The sequence below is a fragment of the Rattus norvegicus genome (assembly GCF_036323735.1).
Source record: "Rattus norvegicus strain BN/NHsdMcwi chromosome Y unlocalized genomic scaffold, GRCr8 chrY_unlocalized_11, whole genome shotgun sequence".
Taxonomy (NCBI): Eukaryota; Metazoa; Chordata; class Mammalia; order Rodentia; family Muridae; genus Rattus; species Rattus norvegicus.
In genome coordinates this window covers 140,773-150,239 of record NW_026947369.1, presented here as the reverse complement: position 1 = coordinate 150,239, position 9,467 = coordinate 140,773, and the positions used below count along the sequence as shown (strand labels likewise).

Sequence of the window (9,467 nt, the reverse complement as noted above, 5' to 3'; positions counted from 1 at the left end):
CAACGATTTGTGGGTTTAGTAATTTTCATATAATTTTTGATAATTACTGTGCCATTATTTTAAGCATTTAATCAACCATATTGCATATTTAATTGCATTACTTTATTTCTGATGAATAAGGTATTTTGTGTCTTATAGATATGATCCATACATCAGATAAAGAGCCAGTAAAGTTTCTCCATCGTTATTTAGTTGGTATCTCTTAATGACACTCCATTGTGAACATGTGCCATATTTTCTGTATCCATTCTTCTGTTGATAAGCATCTAGGTTCTTTCCAGCTTCTCCTATTATAAATAAGGCTGCTATGAACATAGTGGAGCACGTGTCTTTGATACATGTTGGGGCATCTTTGGATATATGCCAAAGAGAGGTATAGTTGGGTCTTCAGATAAATCAATGTCCAATTTTCTGAGGAACCTCCAGACTGATTTCCAGAATTGTTGTTCCAGTCTCCAATCCCACCAAAAATGGGGGGTGTTCCTTTTTTTCCACATCCTCGCCAGGATTTGCTATCAGCTGAGTTTTTGATCTAAGCCATTCTGACTGGTGTGAGGTGAAATATCAGGGTTGTTTTGATTTGCATTTACCTTATGACTAAAGATGTTGAACATTTCTTTAGGTATTTCCCTGCCAATCGATATTCTTCAGATGTGAATTCTTTATTTTGCTCTGAACCCCATTTTTCAATAGGGTTCTTTGTCTCCCTGCCGGCTAACTTCATGTATTCTTTGAATATTTTGGATATAAACTCTCTATCTGTTATAGGATTAGTAAAGATCTTTTTCCAATCTGTTGGTTGCCATTTTGTCTTAACAACAATGTCCTATGCCGTACAGAAGCTTTGCAATTTTATGTGATCACATTTGTCAATTCTTGATCTTAGAGCATGAGCCATTTTTGTTTTATTCAGGAAATTTTCTCCAGTGCCCATGTGTTTGAGATACTTACCCAATTTTCTTCCCTTAGTTTGGGTGTATCTGGTTTGATGTGGAGGTCCTTGATCTAGTTGGACTAAAGGTTTCTACAGGGCAGTAAGTATGGATCAATTTGCCTTCTTCTACATGCTGACCTCCAGTTGAACCAACACCATTTGCAGAAAATGCTATCTTTTTTTCCATTGGATGGATTTGGCTCCATTCTCAAAAGTTAAGTGACCATGGGTTCATTTCTGGGTCTTCAATTCTATTCCACTGGTTTATATGCCTGACTCTGACTTAAAGCCATATGGTTTTTATCACTATTGCTCTGTAATACTCCTTGAGTTCAGGGATAGTGATTCCCAGGGAAGTCCTTTTATTGTTGAGGACAGTTTTAGCTATCCTGGGTTTTTTTTTCCAGAAGAATTTATGAATTGTTCTGTCTAACTCCATGAAGAATTGGACTGAAATTTTGATGGGGATTGGAATGAATCTGTAGGTTGCTTTTGGTATAATTGCCATTTTTACTATATTAATCCTGCCAGTCCATGAGCATTGGAGATCTTTCCATTTTCTGAAATCTTTTTCACTTTCTTCGGAGACATGATGTTCTGCTCATGTGCTTATATCTTTTACTTGCTTGGATAAAGTCACCCTGAGATATTTTATATTATTTGAGGCTATTTTGAAGGGTGTCATATCCCTAGTTTCTTTCTCCGCTTGTTTAGCTTTTGTGCAGAGTTATTTTTATCCCCAGGCCCTTTGCTGAAATTGTTTATCAGGCTTAGTAATTCTCTTGTGGAACTTTTGAGGTCACTAAGTATACTATCATATCATCTGCAAAGAGTGCTATTTTGACTTCTTCCTTTCCAAACTTTATCCCTTTGACCTACTTTAGTGTCTGCTTGCTCTGACTAAGACGTCTAGAACTGTATTGAATAAGTTGTGAGAGAGTGGGCAGCCTTGTCTAGTCCCTGATTTCAGTGTGATTGCTTTAAATTTCTCTCCACTTAGTTTAATGTTAGCTATGTATTTGCTGTATATATTTAGGTATGGGCCTTAAATATCTGTCCTTTCCAGGACTTTTATCATCAAGGGATGTTGAATTTTGTCAAAATCTTTCTCAGCATCTAATGAAAGATTTTCATATTTGAGTTTCTTTATGCAATGGATTAGATTGTTGGTTTTCTGTATTAAAACATCCCTGCAAGTCTGGAATGAATCCTTCTTAATCATAGTGTATTATTGTTTAATGTGATGTAGGATTAGGTTTGCAAGAATTTCTTTGAGTATTTTTGTGTCGATATTGGTAAGAGAAATTAGTCTGAAGTTCTCTTTCTTTGTTGGGTCTTTCTGTGTTTTAGTTATTACAGCAATTGTGGCTTCATGAAAGCAATTCGGTAGTACTACATCTTTTCAATTTTATGGAATACTTTGGACAGTATTGTTATGAAAATTTCAGTGAATTTTGTATGGATTTCTGCATTAAACCTATCTGATCCTGGACTCTTTTTGGTTGGGAGAGTTTTGATGATTGCTTGTATTCCTTTGGGAGTTATGAGTTGTTCAAATGGTTTATCTTTTCCTGATTTAGCTTTGGTACCTAGTATTTGTCTAGGAAATTGTTCTTTTTCTCCAGATTTTCAAGTTTTGTTGAACATAGGCTTTTGTAGTAGATTGATTTTTTTTTAAATTTCCTCTGATACTGCTGTTAAGTCTCCCTTTTTAATATTTGATTTTGTTAATTTGGACACTCTTTGTATCCTCTGTTTAGTCTGGCTGTGGGTTAATATATACTGTTGATTTTCTCAGAGAGCCAGGTATTGGTTCTGTTGATTCTTTGTATAGTCCCTTTTTTTCTACTTGGTTGATATCAGCTCTGTGTTTGATTATTTCCTGACTTCTACTCATCCTGGGTGTATTTGCTTCTTTTTAATCTAGAGGTTTTAGGTGTGCTGTCAAGCTGCTGATGTATCCTCTCTCCTGTTTCTTTCTGTAGGCACTCAGAGCTATGGGTTTTCATCTTAGAACAGCTTTCATTGTGTCCCAAGAGTTTGGGTGTATTGTACCTTCATTTTCATTGAATTAGAAGAAGTCTTTAATTTCTTCCTTTAATGTTTCCTTGACCACATTATCATTGAGTAGTGCATTATTCAACTTCCATATATATGTTGGTGTTCTTTCCTGATTGTTTTTGAAGAACAGCCTTAGCCCATGGAAGTCTGGTAGAGTGCATGGAATTATTGCTATATTTCTGTATCCTTTGAGGCCTGCTTTTTGACTGATTATATGATCAGTGTTGGAGAAAGGGCCATGAGGTGGTGAGAATAATGTATTTCCTTTTGTTTTGGATAGAATGTTCTCTAAATATCTGTTAAGTCCATTTGGTTTATACCTTCTGTTAGTCTCTCTATGTATCTGTTTAATTTCTCTTTCCGTGATCTGTCCAGTGGTGAGAATGGGGTGTTGAAATCTCATACTCTTATTATTTGCGGTGCCATATGTTCTTTGACTTTAGTAAGGTTTCTTCTTTGTATATAGGTGCCCTTGTATTTGCAGCATAGATATTTATGATTTCGAGTACATCTCGGTGGATTTTTCCTTTGATAAATATGAAGTGTCCTTCCTTATGCTTTTGAAGGACTTTCGGTTGAAAGTTGATTTTGTATGATATTAGAATGGATACTCCAGCTTGCTTCTTCAGACCATTTCTTTGGAAAGTTTTTTTCCAGTCTTTTCCTCTGATGTAGTGTCTGTCTTTGTCTCTGAAGTGTGTTTCCTGTAGTGCAACACGCTGTGTCCTCAATACATATCCAGTGTGTCAATCTGTGTATTTTTAGTGGGTAATTGAGTCCATTGATGATGAGAGATATTAAAGAATAGTGATGGTCGCTTTCTGTTATTTTCATAATTGCAGGTTAGAAAATGATTGTGTGCTTCTCTTCGATTTGTTGTGAAAAGATTAATTTCTTGCTTTATCTATGATGTTACTTGCCTCCTTGTTTTGGGGCTTGCCAGTTAGGGTCCTTTGCAGGACTGGATATGTAGAAAGATATTCTGTAATTTGGTTTTGTCATGGAATATTTTGGTTTCTCCATCTATGTTAATTAGGAGTTCTGCTGGATACAGTATCCTGGGATGGTGTTTTTGTTCTCTTAGTGTCTGTATGACATCTGTCCAGGATCTTCTGGCTTTCGTAGTATCTGCTGAGAATTCTGTTTTAATTCTGATAGGTCTGTCTTTATATGTTACTTGACCTCTTCCATTACTGCTCTTAATATTTTTATTTGTTTTTCGATTTTGGTGTTTTGAGTATTATGTGATGGGACGATATCCTTTTCTGGTCCAATCTATTTGGAGTTCTGTCGGCTTTGTGTATGTTTATGGGCATCTCTTTCTTTAGATTAGGGAAGTTTCTTTCTATAATTTTGTTGAACATATTACTGTCCCTTGATGTTGACAGTCTTCACTCTCTTCTATACCTGTTAAGCTTAGGTTTGATCTACACATTGTGCCCCGCATATCCTTTATGTTTTGGGCTAGCTGCTTTTCCATTTAAATTATCTTTGACAGTTGTGTCAATGATTTCTATGGAATCTTGTGCTCCTTAGATTATGTCTTCAATCTCTTTTATCCTGTTGGTGATTCTCGCACCTGTGACTCCTGGTCTCTTTCCTAGGTTTTCCATTTTCAGAGTTGTCTTCCTTGTGCTTTCTTTATTGTGTCTATTTCTATTTTTAACTCCAGGGTGGTTTTGTATATTTCCTTCTCCTGTTTTGCAGTTTTTCCAGTAGTTCTTTAAGGTACTTTTGAGTTCACTCTTTCAGGGATTCTACTTGTTTACTTCTGTATTTTCTATTGTCCTTTGTATTCTTAAAGGAGTTATTTATGACCTTCTTAACACACTCCCCCGTCATGATAAAATGTGAATTTAAATCTAGATCTTGCTTTTGTTTAGATATACACTGTTTTGATGGGAGAATTGGGTTCTGTTGTGCCTAAGTAGTCTTGATTTCTGTTGCTTGTGTTCCTGACTAGCCATCAGGTTGTCTCTGTAGCTAGCTTCTCTTGGTCTTTCTGTCGGTGGTTGACCGCCCAGTAGGCTTGTGTGTCAGGATTGCTGTAGACCTGTTTTCCTGTTTTGTTTTACCCAGTTATGGGAACAAAGTATTCTGTTCTCAGGCATGTAGTTGCTCCTGTCCACTCCCTTTCATCTTTCCCTGTGGGCGGGAACGAGAAGGAAGTTCCCATACTTCTCCTAGGTCCCACTGTAGGGTGGGGACACTGATGGCACAAAATGTTTTCCTCTTGAGTCAGGAATCTTGGCAGAGTGTAGTCCTCTCTGGTTTCCCAGGAGTGTCTGCTTCTCTGAAGGTCTAGTTCCCCCACACTCAGGATTTTGGTACAAGGAGCTGTTTGACCAGTTCAGTTCAGATCCAGGCACAGTCTGGAACATGGTGCTCCTTTAGATTTACTCCTCCTATATTCCTGTGTCCAGAAGCACTAGGCAGTTTTGTCTTGGGCTAGAGGTGTGGGCAATGGTGGGCAGAAGTGGCAGTCTCTGTTCCTTGTACGCTTGGTATTGCCCACACTCCTGGGTGATAAGCTCTCTCTCCCACAGCATCTAGAATCAGGGAGCTCTGGGCCAGGACCACAGAAGTTCAGGAGCCTGCAAGAAACTGGAACTGACTGGTCCCAGGGCAGTTCTGCCTTTGTGTGTCCTGAGACCACCACTCAGCTCACTTCAAGCAGAAAAGTTTGATTCACCTCTTGTCTCAGGCCTGAAGTCACTCGTTGGGCTGACTTGCAGATTTCCATGAAGGCTGCAACCAAAAATGTTCTGCCCCTACTGCCCCTAGGTCCCTATTAACAGGAGGCCCAGATGGAGCTAGGTGTTTTTTCTTGAGTCAGGACTGTGAGCAGAGTTCTCAGGGGTTTCTGCCCCTCTGACAATCTAAGACTTCCTCAACCCACATGAGATTAGGGTGTAGAATAATGTTAGGACCAGTTCAGATCCAGGAGCAGTTTGTACTGCAGGGCTCCTGAAGCTTGACTACTCCTATATTCATGTGTCCAGAGGCACTCTGCAGTTTCCTCTTGGGCTAGGAATGTGTGCACCGGTGATCAGAAGTGGCAATCTCTCCTTCCCTGTGGTCTCAGTATTGCCCACTCTTCTGGGTGATCAGCTTTCTGTCCCACAGAGTTTCCAAAGGAGATTCAAATGTTCATTCCCTATCCTACAGGTCTCCAGTCTTTCCAATTCTCCTCCAAAGTGTATTGGAAAAGACCCTTCTGTTCAAGGGGAGTACAACAAATCCCATCAGACAAAGAGGGCTGCAAAAGTTCTTCTCTTAAAGGTTATCTCTGTGATTTCTCATATTCCACAAATGGATTAAATCCTGCCCTGTCTCCCCATGAGACTTTACTACCTTGGCCAGCTGCCAAAGCAGGGATCAGAGCCATGTCCACTCACAAAGACAGACAAATATGCCTCCCATCTCCACCAAAGTGCCTTATGCAATCTGCTTCGGGTAAAATGAGTTTGAAACCTGATTCTGCTGACAAAGGGAATTTCAGAAGTACCCTATTAAACCAAGAGGACCTTCAATGTCCTATACTATTAAAAATGGGCTTAAATAATCACTTATGGTCCAAGGGGGACAAAATCCCCAAGTGAACCTCATAACACACATACCAGCCCAAGCAGAGACAAAATTTTCTGCATTTACACCATTAGTTCAAGGACCACTGCCAGTTTCAGAAGGGGCTCTTGAGAATTCCAAACACACGTAAGATGTGTTAGAAAATTCTGAGTCCACCCAAGGAACTCTTACGCCTTCCGAACATAAAAAAATATGTTCTAGCACCCTCACCATTTCCCCTTGTACTGCAAATGTCCCTATACAACAGAGAATTATTCAAATATCTTCTACCACTGAAAAGGACCCACGTGACTTGTCATTAGGCTCAAAAGAGCCAGGTTTATCACAACACACAGTCAATGAGCCATGCAGGCTCCATATTTATACAATGTGCAGAGAAGATAAAACATCTCCTACATACTCAGGGGACTCTAGGTCATTTTGTCCTGAACGGAGAGGTTCCAAAATTTTCCACATATAAATCAGAGATGCTAGAATTTCCAAAACTGAGCAGTATTCTCTGAGTAGTACTCTATCTCATAAAGATTCTGTGAGACAAGAAACATCTACAAAAGAGTTCTACCCACAGCCACATCTTTAGGATTGGCTTGTGGATTGGACACATGTGCAAAAGATGTTCTAGGACATATTCCATCTGTAGAGAAGGTTATGGGTCGAATCATATGTGAACCAGGAGTAGGGGAACATGATATGCAAACACCAGTGTCTGTAGCATCCCCGAAATCTGAGGAAAGGGATTCCTTGGATTCCATTAGTGCAAAAGAATGCATATGACCTCCGCAAACTTCACAGGAGTCTATAGAACTTCCTTATCTCCTCAAGATTAGCCATCTTCCCCAACTACAGAAGATGCTACACACTCTTCCAAATATGCAGAAAGGGTTGCCTGTCCTTCTTTATACCCACAAGTGGACCCAGAACATTTGTAAAATACTTCAATGGCTCTGCACTTTTCCTTACCTTCTGAAGGGGCCTTGGAACCTGTTTTGCCTGTCAAGCAGGCTAGGGAAACTGACTCTTCTATACGAAAGTCTGTTTCCTCTTCTCTAGCAAAAGAAATATTTCTTGGAACTTCCTCAATTAGTCAACAATATGTAGAAACATCCTTATCCGCTCATGAGGCTCTCAGCCCTCTCACATATGCCCATGATGCTGTAGGAGAGGTCTCATCTTCAGAGGTAGCTCTAATACCTGCACCCCATTTTGATGTCAGTCAGGATTTCTAAACATGTACAAGGTACATTAAGACCTTCCTCATCTGAGAAGGATGTCTTAGGATCTACTGCATCTGAACAGCATGCTTTACAACTATCCCCATCTACCCAAATAGATTTCTTTCACATGTCCACTCTGGGCAGAAATACTCGATATTCTCCCTCAACCAAAATGGACCACAGGCATCCAGTTTCTAGAAACAGTGGTTTAAGGTTTGTTCCTTCTGATGGAGTCTTGAAAAATTTCTCCTCTAAGGAAGACAGTTTCAACCTTCCCCCTTCTGCCAAAAGAAATCTTGTGCTATCTTCTTCTGCAAAAGAGACACCAAAAGCTACAACTACTCCTCAGGTGAGTCCCACACATTCTCCATCTGTCCAAAGGGCCGTGGAATTTTCAAAAAATGACGAAGGAAATGTGGAAAGTTACCAATCCTTTCAAGGGAATGCTGGACATCTCATGTCCTCCAAAGATGCTCAAAGTGATTTGTTATTGTGCAAATTAGACTTCAAAAATACAAAACCCTTTTATATTTCCAAAGGTCTGACGGAATGTCCACATCAAAAAAAATCATTTGGACCTTATGCCATTAGCCCATGCATCTAAAAATCAATCTGGCTCTAGTACTCTTCCTGGAATACATTGACCACCAGCCATACAATCCCCAGGACAATTGAAATCTAAAAAGGGGTATCCATCTGCCCAAAAGTCTTTAGGATGTTCAGCAACTTCTCCAAGAGCTCGGTGCACCTAGAGAACAAAATAACTATAGTCATCTTCCCAGGGTATTTTCCCTAGAACCACATATTTCTTCTTTTATTTTATATCAAGACAGAAGGCCAGCTTCCTTCTCCCCATCTCTGATCTCTTCATCCTATCTGTTCTCCCTTCCAAATGGCTCTTTACTCCGAATTAGAGGCCAAATAGTAAACCATAGATATATAGAAGGAATATCTGAGAGGTAGTTGCTGTCAAGATAAACCTTGTGATGTCACAGAGGAAGCTAGTGTTCTCCAGGATGCAAGAGATTTTTCATGGAGGGTCTAATGATGATGTCACTGAGAAGTGCCATGGCCTACCTGCTGAACAGCTTTCCTTACATTGACCAGATTTGGAGGTGGCCTTTCCAGGAGTGTTTCCTGTGACACAGTAGAAATCTTTACATGCTACATCTCTCTAAAGCTGGAGACTTCTCTCTTCTTCATTAGTGATCACATGCTCTGAATGAAGAAAGTTATTCAGGGGTTTGTCATGGGTAGAAAAGATCTAGGACCAAGGAAGGAAGGAGATTCTACTCGAGATTTAATTTACTCCAATTTCCAACCTTCTGACATAAATTTCAATTCCCTAGGTTTAATCTGTTTCCTAGTTGCCACTATTTTCCCTACATACCTTTAATTGAATGAATATTGTGCTACATTTTGTGACTGGAAATTCATGGACCATGGGCATCATTTATGTTCCTGCATGTGTATTCAAAAATTTCATTTTTCCAATTCCATTTTTGCAATGAATTTGTCAACTAATGGGGCCCACTTATAGAGTGAATATAAGAGTGGAAATATAGTGTACCTACTTCAAATGATCAACTCCCCAATCCTTATTTTATCTATAAATTACCAGACATCAGTTAAGCAAAGGACAGCATGGACTATAGAATTTGGTTCTGTAG

The 9,467-nt window shown here is 39.4% G+C and overlaps 1 long non-coding RNA gene across 1 annotated transcript in view; it reads right to left on the bottom strand.

The window, feature by feature from the left end:
• Positions 1 to 806: 806 nt before the first annotated feature.
• The window catches only part of LOC120099675 (uncharacterized), a 57,364-nt gene continuing 48,703 nt past the window's right edge, over positions 807 to 9,467 (bottom strand). The window contains exon 3 of the long non-coding RNA XR_010062046.1: positions 807 to 8,545. This is a non-coding gene — a long non-coding RNA (uncharacterized LOC120099675). The remainder of the gene's footprint in view (positions 8,546 to 9,467) is intronic.